The sequence below is a fragment of the Ambystoma mexicanum genome, chromosome 2q, assembly GCF_040938575.1.
Source record: "Ambystoma mexicanum isolate Mex_15411 chromosome 2q, UKY_AmexF1_1, whole genome shotgun sequence".
NCBI classification, from domain to species: Eukaryota; Metazoa; Chordata; class Amphibia; order Caudata; family Ambystomatidae; genus Ambystoma; species Ambystoma mexicanum.
The window spans coordinates 1403402073-1403427018 of NC_090924.1; positions in this window are offsets into that span (position 1 = coordinate 1403402073).

The following is a 24946-nucleotide window of genomic DNA, read 5'->3' on the forward strand; positions in this document are numbered from 1 at the left end:
AGGACAGAAGGAAGGTTAGCATCGAGATTAGAGAGCAAGTCTTCACAGGTGTCCGGGATAGCAGTTTTTCCGTGCTTCTGGCTGTTCTAAAGCCAGACTGGTGGTCATGGAGACAACCAACAGATTCAGTATGAAAGGTAAGCTGGAAGATGGCCAGCTTTTCCAGGAGTTTTCTCAGAAAAGGAGTGGTAGAGATCGGGTGGTAGTTTGCCAGAGAGGAAGAATTGGCAAAGGGCTTATTGAGAAGGGAGTGAACAAGGGAGTGTATTAGGGGGTGGAAGTGAAGGTTCCAGTGGCAAAAGAGTGATTGCAGAAATTGGCCAAGGCTGGAGCAAGTGTGTCGATCTGGACTTTGTTGGTTCTGGAGGAGCAGGGTAGCACCTGCTTTGACGAGACTTTCATAGCTCGAACTTGTCTAGAAACATTGTCGGGAGTGAACAAAGAGAAGGGGGAGAATGGAGGAGAAGAGATGGCCTAGGAGGGATGGAAGTGGTAGTGGGAGAAGAAGATGAGAGAGTCGACATGATGTCCTGAGTTTTAGTGGTGAGGTGCGAAGCCAGTGCTGTGCAAAGGGCCTGGGAGGGAACAGGAGAGGTGTAGAATGCAGGAGGATTGGCCAGCTCCTTGCAGATTTTGAAAAGTTTGGCCGCCTTGTTAGAGGCCGCAGAGACCCGGATGAGAGATGGATGCTCTCTTCTTGGACATGACAGAGAGTCTATATTGCCATTGGAGCAGGCGGTAGGCCAGTTTGTCGGAGGAGGAGCCTGATCCCCTCCACTTCCACTCAACCACCCTATACGTGCGTTTCAGGGTGGCAAGGTCGGAATCATACCAAGAGTTGCACATGGATGTGGACTTCAGACGGATTCTCATGACAGGGACAAGGACATCAAGAGCATTAGAGATTAAGAGATGCAGGTCGGAGATGGCTGTGTCAGAGTAGGAGTCAGCCTCAGGAGTAGGAGGAGAGAAAGTAGCAGTGAAAGCCTCCACTGACACACGCTTCATGGGCCAGATTACTGAGAAAGTGGGTGGCAATGTTGAGGTTGGCTTTACCTGGGAGACAGAGAGCGACTGGTGAGAGGAGGGAAGAAAGTGGTCAGTCGAAGAGAGATGAGTGGTGAGAGGGTTGGTGTCACTGTTCATGAACAGAGTAGTCGCTTACCACATAAGCGGAAATGTCCCTCCCATTACACCCTGCGCTCCTGGTGGTTGGCATGGCGCTTATTCCAACACCTTGAGTTTACCCCAAACATTGTTCGTCGAATTTCTGAGCATCTCTGCTGTTGTCATGGCTACGCAGCTCACAGATAATACTCGACACACGTCTATACTTCAGTGCGTGATACAGAAACAAAACAGTAGTATAAAGAAGTGGGCATCCATAGCGCCGGTGCTTATGATCACAGTAAGTCCTCCTTGACTCCTTTTCCTATACTCTTACTACATCCCTTGTCTACCGTTGCTACCACTGCTTTGTGACTACTCGACTTCCCTTGGATCACGTCTTTGGTACCGTACTGACATCTTGGTTGACCGGACCCTTCTTCTGTTACTCAGGTTGCCTACTGGATTGCCCTCTTTGGTTTTTGGTTACTTTGGACTGGGCTGGACAGGTATCGTGGAGAATCTACCAGCCTTTTACTCGACATTATGCACTGAACTTTGGACACTACGCTGTGACATTAGAGTGAATCCTGTCTATCGTAAGTGCATCCTCGTGCCGCGCGGGAAACAGGTCCCTACTAACCCCATTAATTTCCACTCCCTTTGCGTATAGCCATTTCCTTTATTTCTTTTCTTCACAAGTGGATTCAAGCAAGCTAGGAGCTTTTCATCACCAGCCAGTTTCCTTTACTTTGAAGCCCATTCCCAGTGTGATTCCGGTTAGTGTATGTCACTCTGATTAATTTACTTTTCATTGTACTCAGACTCTTAGACTCTCAATATAAACAAAGATTATTGAGAGTCTGAACCGCGGTTATCAGTTGCTGGACTTGTTGATCCATGGCGTCGCTATCTCTTAGACTCTCAATATAAACAAAGATAGCACTCACAGAACTGGTCCCTTCGGAGTTCGTTTCTGTAGTATCGAAGTTTGTGGTATGCCTCCCAGAAGGCGCTGAAGAGACCAGGAAAAATGGGCTCTAAGCGCCTCGTGGGCGACACCCTCGGGAAACACTCCGGGGAATAAAACCCGATGTGCTTAGATACCAAAATACGTGCAGGTCTGGTGATGTTCTAGTACAGAGTCCTTAGAGATGTTGGCCGAATTGTCCAGCTGAAGTAGAAAGGGAATCCGGCTCCGTAAAGCCGAGTCTCGTGAAGGGATGTCCGGAACAGGACAATCTTCTTGTCTTCTTGATGGAATCCGAGAGCAAGGAAAAGTAACAGGACGCTCAACGGGGCGAGACGGCACCCGGAGCAAGGAGAAGGAACAAGGAGGCACAGCGAAGCTGAAGCACAATTAGGAAGGAGAGGGGAGGAAGCGGCAAGGGATACCGCCACGGGAAGGGAAAGGAAGGTGGAATTAGTGAGGAGAAAAGGGGAGGAAAGACCGTAGTCAGAAAGGCAAATGATCGAAAGGTAGGAGCGTGAGCTGCTATGAAGCTGCACGGGAGTGGAGCGAGTAGCGACGCACCTACCTGGGTCTTAACGAGACCGATATAGCGTTTGGCTTGAGGAGGTCGCCATCTTGGAATAAGCTAGACCTGCCCGGAGCATTAGGAAAAAACGGAACCAAATAGCCGCCATCTTGGTTTCTGTTGAAGGTAGCGAGGATGATGTAATTTCCATATCTTCCAGTATGAACGCTGGGATTTCCTAACACAGACACTAAAACTGGTTCTTTGTTTTCCTTACAGCCTAGCGAATACCTGGTGGTATTTTTGCTCTTTCATCTGAACCTCAGTCCTGTCTGTATAATGAAACGGACAGGGCAGTGTTGCACAGGAAAGGTAGCCCTCTTTGAGGAGGACCACAGTGGGCTGGCCAGCTGCAGCATTATCGACAGCAGGTTCCCCCTTATCATTCGAGGATTCGCTGTACCCACACATTGGTCATGTGACTACTGACAGTTGGAGAGGGGGATGTCTGTTGAGATAAGAATATCCAGGGTGTGTCAGGCAGAGTGGGTGGGCCAGAGGAATGAATAGATAGAGAGAGAGAGTTGCAGAGATTACAAAAAGAGCCCCGAAGAGGGGTTAGGAGCATCCAAGTGGATGTTGAGGTCTCTGAGGAGGAGAAGTTGAGAGGTAGAGGCAAGGAGGGAGGGGGAGTGGACAGCCCACTCGGAGAGGAAGAGGGCGACCTGGCCAGGTGGCCTGTAGATGGTGGCCACAGTAAGAGAGACACCAGGAGCGATAGAGAGCCTACAGACCAGGCATTCAAATGAGTAGTAGGAAGATCAGGGCTACTCCACCTCCTGGACGGTTGGTTTTGGGTTCAGAGAGGATCTTGTAGCCCGAAGATAGGAGAGTGTCAAAGCTCATGACGGGCATGAACTATGTCTCAGTGAGACCGAGGACATCCAGATCAAGATCTTCGAGTAGTCGGCAGATGTCAGAGGAGTGTTTGACAGCAGAGCAATAGTTAAGAGTAGCGATGTGGAGCAGATTGTCACATTAGAAAGACTTCCGTGGAAGGGTACAGGTCTGAGGATCGCCCTGCAGAGGTGTTATAGGTGTCCGAGGGAGGGCAGAGGAGGAAAAAGGAGAAGACAGAGTAGTCAGAGAGGAAGAAGAGGGTGCCATAGAGGTGGCAGAGGAAGGAGGAGGCAGAGCAGCCAGAAAAGCTGAGAAGGGTGCCAGAGTGGTGGCAGAAGAGGGTGGCAGAGGATCGAGAGAGGTGTATGTAGGAGTAGCAGGAGAAGGAAGGAAGTTGATAAGACGCAGGGAGCGACTGTCGAAAAGGAGGAGATTGGGCTGAGGGTCTGAACCAAGACGGTGCCATTCAGATAGACATTAATGATGCATATTATATACAGATCCTGGTCTGGCTTACACTATGTATAGTTATTTGCCTTTGTACAAAGTAAGAGTGCACTGAAGGGGGGTCGGAGGAGGGCGATCTAGAGGGAAGAGATGATCTGTCTCTAGTTCTGCATATGGTTTGGGAATCCTGGTCTAGGGAGTTCCTGTGGTGGTGTGGAAGGAGAGTGAGGGAGGGAAAGCAGGAAATAGAAAAGGGTGGAGACGCTGTCAGGTTCAGTAGAGCTTGAGATCGAGGGGCGGGGGAGAGGAGGGTATTAAAGGGAGACAGAGCCGGCCAGGTAAGTGGGGGCCATTCCATGAATCGGCTAAAATACTAGAATGAGGAGTTTGAAGCAGGATATGTACTGCACACAGCCCAAGTGAAGCCAGTGGGTAGGTGTAAGAGAGAGGCATGGGAGGCTGTAAAGAGTACAAGTTGCAAAGTAGAGAATTCTACTGAGACTTGTGCAGTTGTTAAACCGTATGATGGCCTGGATGGTGATCAAGGATTTAGTAGAGCGGTGTGTGAGAAGTGGATGACTCCTGTGACTATTCAGAAGGGGTAACCCGCCCTCTGTAGCATTCGAGGTAATGAATTTCTGGAGGTTTAGTTCAGTGTTAAAGAGAACCCCAGGGTTGTGATCCTTGGGAGCTGGGATAAGGAGATCAATGAGAAGGCATTGCAGGGAAATGGGTAGGGGTGGTGTGGGCATTGGGATCAGGAAGGTGGGTAGCTTTGGCTTTGCAAGGCTAGAGACTGAGGCACCTAAGTGCCATCTTGCGGTGGACAGTGCAGTTGGATATAAGGTTGTGGTTACTGTCACTGAGTTTCCGCGGGTTTATCTTGTTGCCAGCATAGAGGCTGCCTAAAAGAGTCAGTTTAGTTCAGGAGGCGGTGCCACCATCATAACAACACAGAAAAACATGGAAAATGGGTGAAGTTGGATTAAAAACTAGAACAAAGTGGATTTAAAAAAAGAGGGGTAATGGGTTTGTCCCCTGTGTAATGGATAAGGGGAGAAAATAAGGGTGAAAAACAAAAAGGACGGCACAGCTCCTCAAAGAAATGTTGAAAATCGGCTCTCCTGGAGAAAGTCACAAAATCATGCGGAGCAACAGCAGGAAAGCGACATTTAAAAATTAAGCCGTAGATGAGAGCTAAGTGGTCGGTAAGGGGTCCAGAGAATTTGGGGAGCCGGGCTTGTGGACACCACTCAATTCAATGACTGCTGCATTGCTGTAGAGAGCCAAATTAAGGCATAGTAAACAGAGATACCATGCAAAGAAGTGTGGCAGATCAAAAAACCAGAGGTATAAGGAGGATGTGTCAGGGGCGACGGAAGTAATGTAGAAAAAGAAGTTTGGTATCGTTGGCAGATAGGTGGTAATTGAAACCAAAGTAAAGTAAAGTAAGTTATGCGAAGACTGGAGGTGTAGAGTGTGAAAGGAAGTGAGTCAAGGGCAGAAACGTGTGGAATGGCCATTGGGGGCAGGGGGAGTGGGAGGAAAGATGCTGGTATTCCATAAGATGGCAAAGGACCGGACAGATGGGTAGGAGGCAATCCTGTCTAAGACAGAATTGCTGATTCCAGTGTTAGAGAAAATAAGGAGATGAGAGGGTTGGTCCGCAGTGTCAAAGGAAGCAGAGAGGTCAGGGAGAATGAGAACCAAGCACTGTTCGTAGTGGTGGGCGGAGGTGAAGAAGTTGGAGATGCGAGTTAGTGCTGTTTCCATCGTAGAGTTGGAAGGGCTTGCAGATGCTCTTGGTCTCCAGGGATGAAGCAATGCAGTTGACCGGTACTTGTTTGAGGATTTTGGAGTAGATGGGGAGGGGAAAAGAGGGGGAGGTGAAAGACACACTGACAGTTGGCATGGTTATTGAGGTGATTAGTTCAGGCTGTTACGGTAGTCCATTCTTGAGTTTACACCATTGGGTATGTTCTGATAGTATGCAGGGTAGGATTCTTTTGAAGGGTTTCATCTAAAAGAAAGCTGATTTGACCTCAATGCCAACCTGTGAATTCATGCTGAGGATGTCATTTCAGGTGAAGTCTATCTTGCATACTTTTTTTTTTTTTACAAAGAACATTTCTCCATAGAATCTGGGAGCGGGGCATTGTGAGGAGGGCTCTTTGATGAGGCGAGATGGACTAAGGATTAGAATTCCACTTTGTCACCATTGAACTTGACACTGTATGTCTGATCCAACTCAATCTGGATTTGAATCCACGTTTGTGAATTGGTGTTTTTGGCCCATTATCTATTTCACCTCCACGGGAGCACAAAGAAGTCAATGTTTGCATAACGGGTCCGTGAGGGGGTTGACATAAAAGATGGAAAGCAGGGGAGAGAGGTAAGAACCATGAGGTACTCCACAAGCCACAGGATTGGATTTGGACGATAGGTTTCCTAGTCGTGCGCTTGGGCTGCTGTCATTCAAGAAGGACTTGAACAAGCGCAGTGCGGGAGGCACGATGTTGGCCAAACGTTAAATCATTCTGTGATATCACGAACCTGCGTCCGCAAAGGATTTTCCTGAGATTCACTCTCTGATGGGTTCAATATCAGTCCAAAGGTCTCGACTGTGTCTTCAAGTCAGCATCAGGGACAAAGGTATGACAGTGATCGCTGCTCACCTCAGACACTTTAAGGTGCACATCTCCTTGGGTTGCGACGTCTGCCCATTGCATACCTGTCTCTACGTCCTTTAAATGATACACATTTGTGTCAGGTTGTACTGTCAGTGAATACATCCGGGTCATCTCTTACAACCACCCAACGCCGGCCCCTTCACAGGGACTTTATTGGCCACAATGGCCAAGAAGAGTTTCGCTCTCAAGATAGGATTCTAGAGAGCTAAGAAACTTCTTGTAACTTCAAAACTTATTTTTCCACTGGGGTATTGCGTTTTGTTTAGGACTTCTCTGGACCTCATGACATCGAGGGTTCAGGAATTTCCTTCTTTCTGACAGGGGTGTTGCTAGGACTGGAAAAGATCCGGGGCTACGCTAATGTTGGGACACGGGACTAGCTAGCCTTTTGGTTGTAGCCTCTGATCTTCTATCTGGGGCTACAACCAAAAGCCCCCTCAAACCCCTGAACCCCTAGCAACGACTCCGCTTTCTGACACAAGACAAGGACTGTGTGGTGCCCACCTGACTCAGAGCAGGAAAGTGACCCTGAGTGTTTGCAGAATTGACGAGAGAGGACCTCTATTGATGGTCTCAAGAGCATTGATTGAGAATGGTATGGATGAGTTTATTATGCACTGTACTTTCCGTGTTTATTTAGTATGGCACTGAGAACAAACAACTTCAACTCTCTTAACCCCGCATTGAGCCACCTCTTTCATGGTCCATCATCAATCATGTACTCCTTGTTCAGTTTACCATCCCTCTGTGTCCAGGGCAGCCCTCTTTTCCTTCGGAGACAGAGAACGTAATTTCACAGAATCGATAGAAAACCGAAGAGTCCCCGCAATAGGCAGGAAAGGTGAACACTTCCTTCAGTAAAAGATGAAGAGACATGGGAAGGGAGGGGGAAGGCATTGTTAGGTGTGACCCTCCCATGTGTATTGCCCCTTTAAGGGGATGTGTCCCTCCCACGTGTATTGCTCCTGTAAGATGGGCCATGACTGTGTCATGGCCCAAGTTAATAAAGGGAGCCCCTGCAGGCACGTGAGACAGTACACCTGCAGACTCCAAAAGAGGAACTCCTGAGTCCGTGTGTCATTACTATGTAGGCTGCAGGCCTACACGTGGAGGCCCAGGCCTGCAGGCCCTGATGCCGTGGGACCCTCGTGCCAGGACGGTGGCATAGGTCCGCATGGTCAGGGGCCTGGCCGGCTGTGCCCCCACCCCAATGGTGCTGGTGCCCCATGGCACCAGGGGGCTTGCCGGTTGTCTAGGGCAGGCCCCAAGCCCCACAGGTACTAGGCCTGTTGTGTGCTGAAGAGAATAGCACCGGGGGTGCCTGCCGGATATCCATGGCAGGCAACCCCCAACAGGCATGATACTCCCTCCGCACCATTAACAGTGGCGCCTGTTATGCATGTTTCACAGCTGACACATGAACACAGATGGAGCACACATAAGAGGTTTACAATAAAACGAGCTGTAGACAGCATGCCATGTGCGGATCAAGCTCTCTCTCTCTTTCCCTCTGTGTGTGTGTGTCTCTCTATCTCTTGTTTCCTCTCTCGCCCTGTGTGCTCGCTTTCTCTCTCTCTCTTTTCCTCTCTCGCTCTGTGTGCTTGCTTTCGCTCTCTCGCTTTTCCCCTCTCTCTCCCTCTGCTTGCTTTCTCTCTCTCTGTCTCTCTTTCACTCTCTCTCTCTCCGTCTCAGTCTGTCTCTATTTCTTTTTCCTCTCGCTCTGTGTGCTCGCTTTCTCTCTCTTTTCCTCTCTCTGTGCTTGCGTTCTCTCTCTCTCTCGCTCTGTCTCTCTCCATCTCAGTCTGTCTATCTCTGTCTCTATCTCATTTCCCCCCTCTTGATCTGTGTGCTTGCTTTAGCTCTCTCTCTTTTTTCTCTCTGTGCTCGTTTTCTCTTTTTCACTCTCTCAATCTCTCTCTCTGTCTCTCGCTCTTTGTCTCTCTCCGTCTGTCTCTCTCTCTCTGACTGTCTTTTGCGCCCTGTCTCTCCCAGTCTCACTCTGTCTCTCTCTGTCTTTATCTCATTTTTTCCTATCTCTCTCTCTCTGCTCATTTTCTCTTTCTCTTTCTCGCTGTCCCTCTCTTTCTCTCACTGTCTGTATCTCTCTCTTTCGGTCTCTCTGTGTTCGTTTCCACATTCTCTCGCTGTCTCTCTATCTCTCTCTAGCTCTGTGTCTCTCACCGTCTATCTCTCTCTCTCTCTCTCTCTCTCTCTGTCTCTCTCTCTCTGTCTCTCTGTCTCTGTCTCTCTGTCTCTCTCTTTTCATTTCTCTCTGTGCTAGCTTCCTCTCCTCTGTCTCTCACACTCTGTGTCTATCCTTCTCCATCTCACTCTATGGGGCAGATTCTCAATCAATGGGGTGCATAGGATGCACTGTTGCCATTTATGAAACAAGCAGATTACCCTATTTACAAAGGTGACCCACACCTTTCTTGGAGGCTGTGCAGCAGGGAAAAAAATATGTTGCGGCCAGGCTCCTTGTATTCATTTATGTTGGCAGAAAATCCCAACATTAGGGTCTGGCCTACCTGGTTGCATGGCCGTTTGTGATGCAATATTTGTGTTTTTTATGGAGGTAAGCTGTTAGAAAGTAATATTCTTGAGGCAGCAGGTAAGGCTTAAGTAAGTTCCTGACCCTAAGATGGCTGCCGCCACGTCAACCATAAGCAACCGGATGCAACTTGGTGTATTTGAGCCAATAGACTCTGCCGGCAGGCGGAAGGCGGCCCCAACGCAAAAGGCCCCCAGTATAAGGCCCTGTCCCGAGCTTCTGTTATTCATATCTTCCACAGGGCAGGAGCACCTGCACCGCTGCTGCGGTCCTTCTTGAGGATAGATATCCAGCCTGCGTGCTACGTTCACTCGACTTCTTCATTCCTTTATCCAGTTTCAGAACTACATCTACTTTATGAAGAACAGCAGCCTGCCCAACATAGGCTAACATCACCCTCACCTGCATGCTGTGCCACCTGTATTTCGTGCAGTTTTGAGTTTCGGCTGCGAGCCCCACGTGTGGCACCAGCCTCTGCAACTCCCAGCTGACCTCTGAAATGGCCGCCACCACGTTGATCATATTTTGTTTACACGGTTGTTAAGCAACCTGATGCAACTTGGTGTATTTAAACCAATAGACTCTGCCGGCAGGTGGAAGCCAGCCCCATAGCAAAAGGCCCCCAGTATAAGGCCCTGTCCCAAGCCTCGGTTATTCATATCGTCTACAGGGCAGGAGCCCTTGCACTGCTGCTGCGGTTCTTCGTGAGGATAGATATCCAGCCTCTGTGCTACGTTCGCTAGACTTCTTCATTTCTGTATCCAGCTTGAGAACTACATCCACTTTATGAAGAACAACATCCTGCCCAACATAGGCTAACATCACCCTCACCTGCATGCTGTGCCACCTGAATTTCGTGTAGTTTTGAATTTCGGCTGCAAGCGTCACGCAGAGCACTGGCCTCAGAAACTCCCAGCTGACCCTAAAATGGCCGCCGCCATGACGATCAAATTTTGTTTACACAGTTGCTAAGAAACCTGATGCACCTTGGTGTATTTGAGCCAATTGAATCCACCGGCAGGCGAGAGCCGGCCCCAACGCAAAAGGCCCCCAGTATAAGGCCCTGTCCCGAGCCTGTCGGAGCCGGAAGGACCGTGGGACCGTCACACTCTCTGGACATATCGACTTTCTCAACGTTCTTCACGAAGTTCACAATCACGAAAGCATGTGACCTACCTCTTATGCATTATTCACAATCTACAGTGTCTCCACACCTCCGGCTGATTGTGTGCATGAGGCCGTAACATCATTCGATACCAGTAAGAGGGTTAAGAGCTCTCGTACCACCTAGTATCTTTATCATGCTTGCATTGTTTATATGCCCCTGCTTTGTACCCCAGCACAGTCTCCTTCTTTATGCCCCACTGTGCCTCCTCTTATTGCCATCAGTACTGTCCGCAATACCTCCCTGCTCTCAGAAAACCTCCTATTGTATTCTCGCCCACTGCCATTATTCCCCATCAATCTACCTGACCTGCCCCTACATAGCCAGCGTACCCTTGAGATTTAGTTTGCCACCCGCCCACCGCCAGGATCAGAATTCTCAACCTTCCGCCCTCGCATTACATTATAATCGCTCCCCCACCCATTTTTGCCTCCCGTACCATGCAAAGGACAGCCACATATTGTATTTACCTTGCAGCCTGGAACCCGTTGGTCTCTCCACTTTGTGTATCTGTAGGCTCACTGGCCTGATCCTACTGCGCACGGTGACTTCACTATGCACCTCACTAGATGAATGGGACCATTTACAACATTCTGCCACCATTTTGTTTCTATGATTGATTTGCCTTTTGTCACTAGCTTGACCTTACCTAACCCTGTGAATGCTATTAATGACAAATATCTAGCACCAGTGTATTTCGAATTGTTATGTTACCTATACCACATTCTTCCAGCCAGTCTAGGTTTGCCTCTCCCTATTGTGTGTCATTTTGATCTTGCTAGCCTTGTTAAGCAAATATTAGCAAAATCGGTCACTAATGGGTCTTTAACGGTTAGACTGCCCCACTTCACGAAATTACCTACTCTGATTATGTATTTAGCCTTGCTATTTGGACTCCCAGCATTCTGACTTGCACTGCCTCTTAGCCTTGGCTTGTCCACTCCACTGGGCTCCCATGGCTAACCTCTGGGTTGTTACCTTCTTACCTTTATTTAGCACTATAGCCCACCAAATTGCTTCCTCCATTCTCTCCTAGTCGACTCATGCCAAACCCCAACACTGAAGACTCCATGTTCAGTAACTGCCCCATCTCGCCAAGCCAATGTTTACTACAATACACCTCTCAGGCCCACTAACAACATTCCTTGCCCCATTGGCCTCAGAAATGCCAGGCTAGGTTCTCGCATTAGTAACTTCTGGCCTATCACCACTCACCGCAAGACCTTCACACACAACAAGACACTTTTCACCAAACCCATATTATTCAACAATTATCATAATATATCCAACAATACCTTGCCCCGTCAGGCATCTGATCTCCCCCTAGTAGCCTTCCACTAGCTGTGACCCCCCACATCAAAGGAGCCCTCATCAATGGTCGGTCTTTGATTACTCACGCGTTACACATAGCAGACCTGATCTCATCCAATAGCCTACACTTCTTAGCAGGCACAGAAACTTGGTTACACCGCAGGACCATCCCTTACATTCACCTTACCAGATAATTACACAATCATCAGATCTGATAGAACAACTAGCAGAGGTGGTGGAGTAGCATTTATTGAAAAAAAACAGCTCGGCATCAGAGAAGTTCTTAACGAACCATTCTCTTCGGGAGAACTTCTCTCCATCAAGCTTCCTCTATCAGATTCACATACACTACTCATCCACCTTCTGTACAGACCACCAGGTCCTATCTCCACATTTGAGGAAGACATCACACACCTTCTCACCCATTACACCAAACCTGCCTCCCAAATCATGCTATTGGGTGACCTCAACCTAGGCTTACATGACATCCAAGATGCTAACGCCACAGCCTTAGAGAACACTCTCACCAAGCTTGGCTTCACACACCGCATTTCCAAACCAACACATAGCAAAGGTAGAACCTTGGATTGGTTAGCAGATGTAAACTGCAATACTGAGATACTGGGTAAAACCAGCACGGCTGCCGCCGGTATCATTTTTTGCCCGGGCCCTCGAATGGGAAATTATCAGTTCATTACGGCCTGCCGGACCCGGTAATTGCACATTTGCGGGTGCCAGAATAAAATGCTCCCCATTCCCATTTGAGCCCTATATGGCTCAATAGGAATGAGGAGGACAGATGCCCCGGCACCATTCGTGAATGGTGACCGTGCACCCGACATGCTCTGCTCGCGGGTGCCGGTAAGACCTGGCGGGCGGGAAGGCACCCGCGAGCAGAACTCGTAGTTTGCTGGTCCGGTAACAACGGTACTGGCAAGCTTAACAGTACCGTTGTTACCAGACCAGCAAACTTATAATGAGGCCCACTCTCTAATTCTCCTTGGGTCTGGTCTGACCACCAGGTCATATCCTTTGCGATACAGGTTACCTTCCACCCTACTCTTAGTAACATACAAGTACCTCCTGCCCTAACCCGAAACAATCGCCTGATCACTTTTGAGAACCTTCTCCCTGTACTTCAACCCATCAACGACCCCCACGAGAATTTAGACAAGGACCCAGATAGCCTGGTGGACCTTTACAACCAAAACCTACTCCAAGCCTTTGACCTAATAGCTCCTCTCAAACCAAGAAAAGCCAAGCCACCAGGACATTTAAATAAATGGTTCTCTTTAGACCTAAAAGCCTTACGCAAATCCAAAAGATGTGCCGAAGCCATCTGGAAGAAAAGAAAACTCGGTCCAGAGCAAGGACAAATTCATCCCTATCAACGCCTATAAAGAAGCCATTCGGAAAACTAAAAGTGATACTTCCAATGACAAAATTCTGAACGCCAAATACATCTCCAAAGAGCTCTTCACTATCCTCAGAAAGTTGGAGTCACCTATCTCTCCTCCTGAAGCATACATTAAAGATGCCTCCTGGTGTGCCAACATCTAAAAGGCCTTTCTAGACAAAATCGCCCTATTATAGGCGAAAACTGAAGCAACAAAACTCAGCCTCACATCAAACACTAAACCGAGTGATATACACCTCACTCCCCCTATACCCTGCAGCCTATTCGAATTCACCCCAGTCACCACAACAGAGGTAGAAGCTATCATTGCTAGCCTAAAACCCTCTAGATACCAAGGTGACATATCCCCATAAACAATCATAAAGGAGAGGGTGAAGGAATTTGCTCCTTTCATTACCTCTCTTATCTACACCTCATTCGAATCATGCACTGTCCCAAAAATTCTCAAAGAGGCCTGGGTCATGCCTCTACTTAAAATACCTAATCTCGACCCCAGCATTCTGACTAATTTCAGACCTATAACTACTGTGCCTTTTCTTCTGAAAATATTGGACAATGCGGCACACATCCAAATTCGAAACCATCTCGAAGTAAATAACCTTCTAGGTCTCCACCAATCTGGATTTAGACCAAAGCATGGTACAGAGACAGCCTTGCTGGATTTTAAATTCCAGATGGATGAATCTAAAGACAATGGAAATCCTGCTCTTCTCTTCTTGCTCGACTTATCGGCAGCGTTCGATTTAATCAACCACAATATCCTAACTAAACACCTGACCTCAGCAGCCTTCTTCTCTCCCAAAGCTGCCGCCTGGATTTAGTCCTTCCTTGCAGACAGAACTATGAGGGTTGTCACTCCTACAGCCTCAGCAGAACCCGTTCCGATCACGTGTGGAGTCCCCCAGGGATCTTGTGTCTCCCCGACCCTCTACAATATCTTTATGAAGCTATTGTTTGACCACCTAGACAACCCGGGCGTCTTCTACACGAATTACGCGGACGACACGCAGATCCTCATCACTCTCTCAGGCTCTTACGACAAAGACTCCAAACTACTGAATGAAACCTACCTTAGAATCCAGGCATGGGTGGCCAATCATGGTCTATGCCTCAATGACGAGAAAACCAAGCTACTACTTGTCGGCTCTAGGTCACGTCTTAATACATTAGATTCACAATATAACTAATTTAACATTGATGGGAACAACATCATAGTATCTAATGATGTCTAAACTTTAGGAGTGTACTTGGACTCTGCCCTCTCCCTCTCCAGACAAGTTAATGCAACAGCATCCGCAACGGCTTACACTTCCAAATGTTTGATATCAAAATGATTCGAAATCAAATTTAATATATGGATTTAATATCTGTTTTATATAACCAGCTATATAAAGTGTGTTTGTGCACTTTGATACGGTTTAATATAAAGTTTATATCAAAATGATATAAGGTGTATATCAAAATGTTTTTAATATAGGAGAGCGTGTGTGCGCTGTTGCTTGGTCGAGGGCTAAGTGAGTTGTGAGGAGTTAGACAGCGTGTTAGGGTTTGGTGACGCAGCGATGACGCTGAAGTGGGTGGTGCTGCGTGTGTGAGAGTTTGAAAGAGATGCAATATAATGCTAGGCAGGTTGGGTGATATCACGCGGTTCTAAGAGTTTTATGAATATAAATCTAGCATGCTGAAAATTGTCACGACTTGATGGGGGTTTTAGAGAGTTTGAATATAATTCTAGGGGGATCGTCAACATGATTTCATATGGATTCAATATAAAAAGGAGGGTTTTAGGCACGCCATTGTTGGGGGTGCGGTGGGGGCAGACATGCCCAGGTATGTATGCTTGTAAGGACCATGGAACCATTGAAAATAGAAGCTGGCAAAACAAGTGTAATGCTCCAGCACTGATGGGAAATGTGAATGTGTGGACAGCGCGGGCGCAGTTGGTTGCTTTTTCATTTTTTTTTAAATGATTAGTAGAACCTTATAAAGCGCTTGCTATAGTTAAAAGGGCCTGTGAAACTTGTGGCCTGTTTTAAACACGGGCCTGTTTGTTTTATAGAACAAAATGGGTTATATTTGAATCAAGGCTGCGCATGTGTGTGTGTGTGATTTATGTCCTTCTATAAAGCTTGCTGCAGTCTAAACGAATTCAATACATGAGAATAGACTGCTCTGAAAAAATGTTTGCTACACCCGCAAGCAAAACAGTTGTGTAGCTGTCAAGGGTTACACATACACAAACCGGTTAGGCTCACACAATTTAAAGAGATAATATCAAACATTTAATATGACGGGGCATTCATGATAATGCCCCAGGCCCCCACACATTTCCTGATAAACCCCAAACTTTAAATAGCTATTAGAATAGGTGAGACAAATTGGCAATGTCAAGAGATCCAGGGCTGAGAAGACAGCCTATGAATCTGGGCTCTTGTTATGCTCGAGGGGATTTAACCAAGAATTTTAATTAGGTGTGACAAAATGAAACTGTCAGGCGACCCGGGTTTGAGTATCACAGGCTCACACCATCTTAAGAGATAATATCAAACATTTAAATTGACGGGACATTCATGATAAAGCCCCAGGCCCCCTTACAAGCACATTTCCTGATAAACAAAGAACTTTAAATAGCTATTAGACTAGGCGTGATAAATTGGCAATGACAAGAGATCCAAGGCTGAGTATCGCATGCTCACACAATCTAAGGAGACAATGTGGGACTTTAAAAATGACGTAGCACTAATGGCGTTAGCTGAGTGTCACAAGGGGAAAATGAACTAAAAAGCCCCTTCTACAAAGATGTGTAACTTGTTCTATAAAAGAGTGGTCCCCTGAACCATTGTTACAGCGCCAGGCTTGCACAATTGGATGTGTGAGGTGGACAGCTTATTTTATCTTGACTTCGAGGCATTGAACGACACAGTCTGAATAAGGTAAACGACATTGCCCAGGGGTTGCATATATTTTTCAAAAGGTGTTTCTGACAGCAGGGCATTGTGCTTTTAAAATGTGAAACAGTGTCAGGCCTAGTCATTCTGTGTTAGGAGGTATTCACAGCTCCCCATTGTGTGAAAGATAGCTACAGACAACGAGCGTGACATATTTATTTTAAACACGGGCACTCTTTCAAATTTGCTGGCGAGCACAGTGTTTTTTCCAGGTGCGCTGGGGTGGGGCAATATATGCTGAATGATTCATTATAACTTCTAAAGCTATCTTGTGTGCGATATATATTGTATGTGTTTTATACAGTTTTCAAGATGTATAATGCATCTTTTATTTACAGCTTTTTTATTTCCAATTAGATATACATTTTGACATAGCGCTTAAACACCAGGTAGAAGCGTGCAGTCGTTCTATTGTTTGTTTTATCAACTTTTAGAAGCTTGAAGGCGCGCAATTTAAACTCACGGAGAGGCTCATACTTGGATATCTGTGCATGCTTCACTAATGCGTAACTATTTGTCATTATGGATACCAGGCTACAGCATCCCTTCGTAAGTGTGCTGGTAGGTCCTTCTAAAAAACATTTAGAAAATGCCCACATGGCACCAAAAATATTATTTGGTTTTACAGCTGCTTGCAACCTCTTTACAACAGCAGTTTAAACATCTTTGGTTTGTAGACGGGATGCCCGAGTCTCTCAACGACGATGGTTTATTACCGCTGAGCGTGGTGAATATGATTATTGTGGATGATTTTATTGACCCAGGGGGGTCAGAATACCGAACGAGAAAAAGCCTTTACTCAATCCCATCACCGTAATCTGAGCATATATTATATTGTGCAAAAAGTATTTAACAAGGGAAGAGTAACAGGTCGATAACACTAAACGCTAGCTATATAGTGTTACTTAAAACCCCCCCGGGATAAACAGCAACTAGCCATGATAGCCTGCCAGATGTATCCGACCAAAACGCATTATTTCATGGAAGCTTTTGAAGACGCGACCAGTAAGCCCTGCGGATATCTCCTGGTTGATTTAAAAACAACCACTCTAGGGATAATATATTGCGCACCAATCTATTTCCACCAGGACTATCCACTGTTTATATTCAGAGAAAGACATCTAAAAAACATTAAGCGCAATATCGCATCAGTACCCTGTCGCGCTTTCACCATGTCGACACGCATACGAAGAAATATCACGCTGTTGAAAATGCTTGTATATGTCTCCCGTCAACAACGTAAGGCTATTCTTGTCACTGCCTCTGACGATCTGTTGGCCGCTACTGCGGAGATTGCTCAGAACACTTTAGAGGGATACGTCCCCCTAACACACCATTAAATAATTGTGTTGAGAAATAAAAAGAAGGTCATCAAGAAACTGTGCAATAAGCTAATGTTGCAGGCCGTTGTGTTCATAGGATCGCTCAAGGGGATAGCCCTACCGCTAATCACCAGCTTGCTTGGGGCCAATAATGGAACACACCCATAAAATGTATCTCGTGGACAACCTGATGACTCCCACAGCTCTGCCGGATTGGGATATAAGAAAAGTTGCTAACATGCATCTCGACTCGGAAATGAAGGATGTTTTGAACAGATCTGTATTCGAATATTTGACACAAATATTTAAACCATACCCGACACGGCAATGAAGAGAAAAACAAACTTACTTTATACATGCCGCCCGAAGAATCTAGCGGCATGAGTTAACCATCGGGGACTGATTTGGTTGTGACTGATGTGTCTCTTAGCCAATGCTCTAAACCTAACGCGGAACTATTGCAACATAAGATGAAACTTGCAAAGGATGTGTCTGCGTGGACCAATAGGGTAGAGTTTGTTTATAAGGGCAGGGTTTTAATGGGTTCCAACTTGCAGGATCTAGCATGAAGTGTTACAAACCGACACCCCACTTCTACAATAAATGCCCCCATCGGATGGAACGAGTTTATGCAAGCTGTGGCTGATTTAAATATACCGACTGTGGTCATGGGTAAAGTCGCCCAATGCCGCCTTTTGGAGCGGCTAAAAGCCGGAGCTCCCGCAACTTCTCACCAACAACACAGCCCGTTAAGCACACCCATAAGCAGCCCCCGCTCATCCAGCCCCGAGAGGGGGTGGAACACCAGGTGGCTTACGGATTCTTTAGCCGCCTCCGGCATGCGTGACTCTGAAACGTCTAGATTCCGACAGGCCTATCTGGTTATCAGAGTAATGCGGGGCGCCCCTTGATTAATGTGTGTGATTCTTCACTGCTAAATTCTGCTATAAAAAAGTTCCTTCAGTATTATATATGTCTTTTTATTAATAAATGCTTTCAATTCATAAATATGACTAGTTGTTTATTATGTTATATTATCTAGTATGTATAATAACACGCCCTGCATGGTTTAAAAAAAGCTATTTTATTGACACATGTATCAGTGTATACGATACACATTTACATTTTTGACACACTGTAAACATTTAGCGAGATCTATGCACGCTGTGTAGCGTCTTCTTAACAAATCTGGTCACCATGAGCTTGTTTTGCATGGGATTGCTCAAATACATTTTCAAAACAGCCGACAGCGCTCTCCATTCTGACATTTGAGTGATGAAAAATATACAGTGTTGACCGCAGGTCATGCCTTTAGAGTCTTGAACCAGTACAGTAATATAGCGAAAATAAATTGCAATGCGCACCAAACTGTCAAACACTGTTAACCCCCCCCCCTGTCCAGCCACAGATCTATCCAGTGTGTTCCACCCTGGTCCTGCGAGTCGGTGTTCACTACCAGGCTTACAGGGTGATTTCTGGGTAGACGGCTGGGACATGTATCACTGGCATACACGCCGTGAAATGTTTTTCCTGCATGTCTATGCTTGCACAGAAATCTGTAGAGTTTCTATTAAATATCAAAAACTATGTTTTTCTGCGCATTGATCTTAAGAACGCTATCGGAAATGCTCCACTCTAGCTGCGAATGTGTGGCGGTTAGGTTTCTTTCAAACTTTATCTCAGCGCGTAGGTTTCTGGTCCTCCAAGGTTGAATTGCACTGCTGACATTTATCGGTTCAGTAGGGTATAGCCGAGAGCATATTTGTTTTGTGTAAATGAAACCGGCACATCGCGCAAGTGTTTCCCCGTGACAGCCACCACCCCCATGTATTCTCTGATTATGTTCGGAAGTCCAAAGTTGGGGTGTATGCTTTGCAGGGATTGAAACACCATCCTTGTGCATTGCCACATAGTTCATGTTACAGTGTTTGAACTCGAAGGGGTTTTTATCGTATGCCCCATTGAGGGCCATTGTTTCAACAATCCCCATGATGATTATTTTAGGGAGCTGGCCTAGAAACAGGTTGTCTTGACTGGTACCGTGGCTACCGGTAGGAATGCTGAAGACTTTTAGAGCGACTCTCTCCACAGGGTATTTCACGTTAGATATCTGGAGCACCTCTCTATGCGCCAGGCTAACAGTCGGTGAGACGCCTACACGCTTAATGAATAAACTGGCCGATACGATGACTAGTTTGTATTGCTCAGCATCCCCGATCATGAGGCAGAAAGCATCCGTGTTTCTGGATAGTTTCACTTTAAGATCAACACTGTTAATCATTAGTTTATCCTGAAAGAATAGGTTGGCGTGTAGGCGGCCTAGTAAATCAAAAACTCTGCTGGTACTGGCTCTTTTCACAAATCTCTTGTTATCACCGTCCAGAATGGTGCTGTCAAAATGCCCCATGTTATTGCGGTACAGAGACCGGCCGACAGCTGTTTGTCCAGTACATCACTGCTAGAATTTAACAGGCTCTCTATATAGGCCCTCTAGGCGTACATGTTATCGCTCTGCGTTATCCGACGATGGCCGAGCATCACGTCCACCTGATTGAACATGCTGGCTATCGGTTAAGCAATCGCGCCCAGTTGCGATGTAGCAGCGGTGTTGGTTCCATCAGCCTTTGTTATTTTACAGGTTAGATGTAGCAGTGTATCGTACAAATCCAGATACATATCGGTCGCACCCGATACAAAAAATGCAATGGGGGCTAGCAGTGATAGAGCCGACAGTGGCGAGACCTCAATAAAGAAACTGTTGTCACTGCTGGTTTGGGTTGGTGGCACAGTAAAGAGATCGAGCTCTGATTTAACACACTCCCCTGATGCTCCGTGTAGGAAGGCCATTGTTCTTTAGAAAATATCACTGCCCTTGTATCTTTTAGGAATAACAGGTTTCTTCTTCCCATGCGTTAATGCGTAGCGGGGCTTTGTTCTGTTTTTCCTGTTGGGTCTTGGTGGACCGCGCAACACAGGCGCAACCTGTTCCTCTTAACACTTCTATGTGATTTATAAAGGAGACCTGACCCGTCCTGACCCTCTTTTTTCCGTCTGGCTAGCCGCTCAGCAACTGCCGTTTTCATGCTTCCCACAGCGTCTTTTGCAATATTGCCAGTTGCTGTTTTCACGTGCTGTTTAACTAATTCAAAGCCATGCCGTAGAAAGGGTACTGCACATGCCGTAGAAAGGGTACTGCACGTCTAAAAAGACTTTTAAAGACACCGCCGAGCCCTGACCCGTACATGACGGGGGCTCAGCTAAAATACGGTTGATCACTGTAAATGGCTTGGTTCATGTAATATTCTATGTAAGCCCTTGTATCACCATAGTTCTTCAACACTTCCATTATAGCACTGCTTTTATTAGTCTTTTAGCTGGAGCGGCCTGAAGAGCAACCGCAGCCAGATTTTTCAAACTGCCCCAATCGGCTCTTATCGTTATGTTGATGGTGCCAATGGGGTTTTTACACATGGGGACATACTTGGGTTTGCTGTTTTGAATGTTCACAATATCGTTGTTGTTTCCTTTATTCTCCACGGTTCTAAGCAGCGGGCGTAGCTGTCCCTCACCCTTTGATACTCCACGATGTCACTATAACGCAGTAAGCTATAAAAAACCCATTTAACATCGGCACAGGTTTTGTCCCACGGTTCCTTGCTTCCAATGTGTTGCACAGTTCCCAATATGCTGTGCAGTCTCCCGGTTGTTGAAAACCTAAAAGAAGCGTCTGGGCCCTGTAGATAAACTTTCAGCTGGTGCGGGTCTAAATGTAGCGTTGTGTCCTCATACTCGGGTATGCATGCTGCAGCCTTGTTTGTGATTCTGACAAGTTCCTGTATATTTGGATAATGTCCATCGGGAAATCCTCCCGAAAAAAAGCCTCAGAGGGTTTGTTCGTTTTATGATAAACATAGCTACCCCCGGGGCTAATGTGTTCGCCGATCGGACATACTGAACCTCAGCGAGCGCAACCGTTCATTGACCCTCCAGATTTACAGGGTTGGCCAGCTTCACAGTAAAGTTGGATATTTTGTTCCCTGGAAGTAGGAAGAAGGATTGCAGAGCGAAAGAGAGGCTGCTGTGAAGAAAGTAAGACTGAATAGAGGGTGCAGCTGAAAGGCAGAGGAGAACTAAGGTCTCTTACGGAAGAGAGAAACTTCAGGTAAAAGATACAGGCTACAGCCAAGACATAATGCAGTGGAGATACACAATAATGCCACACTGCATGGGAGTGTTAAACTGTGAGACTGCAGCTGAAGACAGAAGCTGCAGGGCAAATGTAAGAGAATGCCGGAGAATACGGAGGTGGGACTTGCGATCACACATTTGAGCACATAGACTGCATCAGGAGACAGGCATGGTAGAGGTAGAAAAAGGAAATGGGAGACTGCCAAGAGAAGATAGAGACAGCAGATGGACCAGAAATCTCATAAGAGATTCGAAATAGGCTAGTAGAGTCAGGGGTCGGAGGTCTTCGGCTCTCCAGATGTTTTGGACCACACATGCCATCAGCCCTACACAGCATAAGTGATGCTGAGGGATCATGGGAATTTGAGTCCAAAACATTTGGAGATCTGCAGGTTGAGTTTGCAGACCCCTGCTGTCGAGTAAAGTGTAAGACAAGGGTATGAGAGCAAGTGCTGCATGGGAAAGATTGCAGCAAATATGAGGCTTCTGTGCAGGGGTGCACTGGCCTGCAGGGAACTCTGGGGATTAACGGGGGAGCCTCTGCATCGTGGGCCTCTTTTGTGTGGTTACCAAGGGGTGGACTGGCATACAGAGAACTCTGGAGTACCCAGGGGTGGACTGGCCTATAGGGAACTCAGGAGGTTTCCTGGTGGACCTCTGCATCATGGGCCTCATTTTCTGATGGAAAATGAGTTGGGCTTGCTGAAAATGTGTAATATGGGGCCACGCTGAAAACTTTTTCCATGGCCTCTTTTACTTCCCAGTCCACCCCTGCTTTTGTGCATAGAAGGACTGCAGTGGGAATCTGCAGTATTCCACGTGAGGACTTCAGAGGAAGAAGAGACGGGGTGGCGGGGGTGGTAAATAGGGTAACTGCTGCAGGGACAGGAGACCTTGAGGGAAGAGGAACAGACTGCATGGGGTAACAGCGGGTGTGCTGCTCTGTGTTGTGGCAACATGGTGGCAATCAGCCTTTTTAAGCATAAGGGTGGGTTAAGGGACTTTACGCACTCTTTGGCTGCTCCAGATGTAAGGGTAGGGCTGAGACGAATGAGGATTAGCGTGGGGTTCAACAGGTTGAGACATGCAGGCAAATAAATCAAAAACCCAGGAGCAAAATACTGGACCAGCCTCTCGGGTTCTATGTGAAAAGACCTCCTTTTAAGGTCTGAAGAGAAAAAGACCGATTTACATTGACCGATTTTCTTTTGATTGTAAAAACAGCATTGTTAAGGTCTTTTTCCCTTGGGACCTTTAAAGTGCGTTTTTGCTCCAATGGGAACATAATCTTGAGAAAGGGGGACACAGCGGAGATCTGGGTGCAACCCGGAGGTGGTCAGAGGTCCACATTATGGCAGAGCCGACTCCGCCTTTCATCCTACAAATGTCAACAAATGAATAACGTTGCAGTGGTCTGTAATAGCATTTATTATTTAGGAAACCAGAGGATATCGAATATGTGTGAACTATATAAATTGGGCCCTTTTTAATATTTATATATTTAACTTAATTTATTTAATAATGTGTTACAGTTTATATTTACTTTTCACGTGATTATATAAAATCAGAACAGAAGAAAAGAAAAAAATATATAGATAGCACAATTCTAGGAAGATTAGGAACACATAAAACCAAATACCATAAATGATCACGTGTTAAATAAAGCAATAGATATGTAGTTTAAAATATTTATATATTTACTTTATAAATCCTTGGAGTATGAAAGGGTGAGTCGAGCTTGCCAGGGTTTGGCAACTATGTTCAGCTATCCGTAGGCTTATGATCTGAGGTGCTCATGCAAGCCAACCCCCAGTTTACCCATCATGCATCTCCGCGGGCCCGCTTTGGAAATGACGAGTAGTCTCCGGCCTATAATCACACAGATGATCTCACAATGGTTTAATAGAACAATACCCCGAGAAATTGCGGGTGGCCACCGAGCTCAACCTTTCCTCCTAAAACATGTTAGTTCTGCCCGTGAAGCACCATAAGTGAGACGGCGATGCCACGACATGTGCTCGCCGCGCCAAGTGCCTCAAGCGCAACCTCTCTGACCAAAGCATTTCTGGGGGGGTGCTTCCTCGTCTTGTGTGCCGGCCTTGTCCTTGCTATTTGGCTTTTGGGAGCAGGCTCATCCTTGATTTGCATTTGGTTGGATCCCTGAATGACAAAGGCAAGCGTAAAACAATGGAATGGAATCCTAGGTAGTGGACTCACTCTCCACTGGCTAAGAAGTGCTGGTGCCAGGCTCCTTATCCATCTCTTTGTCATTTCCTCAGCTCATCTTCCCAGGCTTTTAAAAATCTAATTCACCTAAAATATTTACCAGTAATATTGCTTTCACTTTAACTTGGGCAAGGTTAAAGTGCTTTGAGTCTACTGCGGCTGTGAGCTGGTGCAGTACAAAAACAAAAGAAAAGCATTAATAATGATACGAGTAAAGGCAATAATATTCACTCTCAGAATGGCTATTGTAATTAATAATTCCTATGGCCTATCCCTGAAGAGTTCTCATGTGTGAGCCCCCTATTTTCTAGAGAGATGTTGTATTCCCTAATATGCGGCAGTGGTCGAAGTGAGACGGGACGGTTGGGAGCGAGTTCCACTACTTTAATGTTTTACTGTTAATAGTCCCGCTACTTCTTCCAGCAATGTCACCATTCCGGAACTGTTCTTTGTGAAGTTAAAGCACTTTTCTCCACTTTACCACCTAATAGCAGTTGCAGCGAAAGTGAAATCTGTTTCAACGCAATTGTCCGACACGCAGCACGGCTGCGACCTTTGAAACACGTGTCGCATGTTGCTCCCCGCCCGGGCCACAGTTCCAATACTTTTCTTTTGGTACACTTCTACCGCGCGCCTCCATTAGCGCCCACATTTCATTGTTTTTAGTCTGCATTCCTTAAGTGAAATCGATCGCAGATAATGTGCAGGTGTGCTTCGCTAACAAGGCCTCCACTGTTATTATAGCATAAATACCTGCGTCGTCTGATTGCCCCACTTTTTTTGGGAAAATCAAAAAAAAAAGTGCCGTCGCGAGCGGTTCGAAATAGGCGGCAATTAGAGCCTGGAAAAGCTGGGACGAGGCTGCGAAAGCGGTGCAGGCTTTTAACCAAATCTTCGGCACTTAAAACACACAAAAAGCCCCTCTCGTAAGAAGAGTTATTAAAATAAGATCTCCTGATCATCTCACAGCTATTGCGGGAAAAGTGAGCGTTTTTCATTCACCTGATTTTGTGGGATGCTTAAATGAGACGCTGCGGCGACCAGACAAACAAAGAAATGAACACCCCGCCGCCCCCCTTTCTAACACATTCTCCCCAACTGTTCCTAAATTGCAACTTTTATCATATTCTGTTATATATCTGACTTAAAGCACCTCAGCACCATTGGTGTGGCTTCTTAGCGCTGCATATAATATG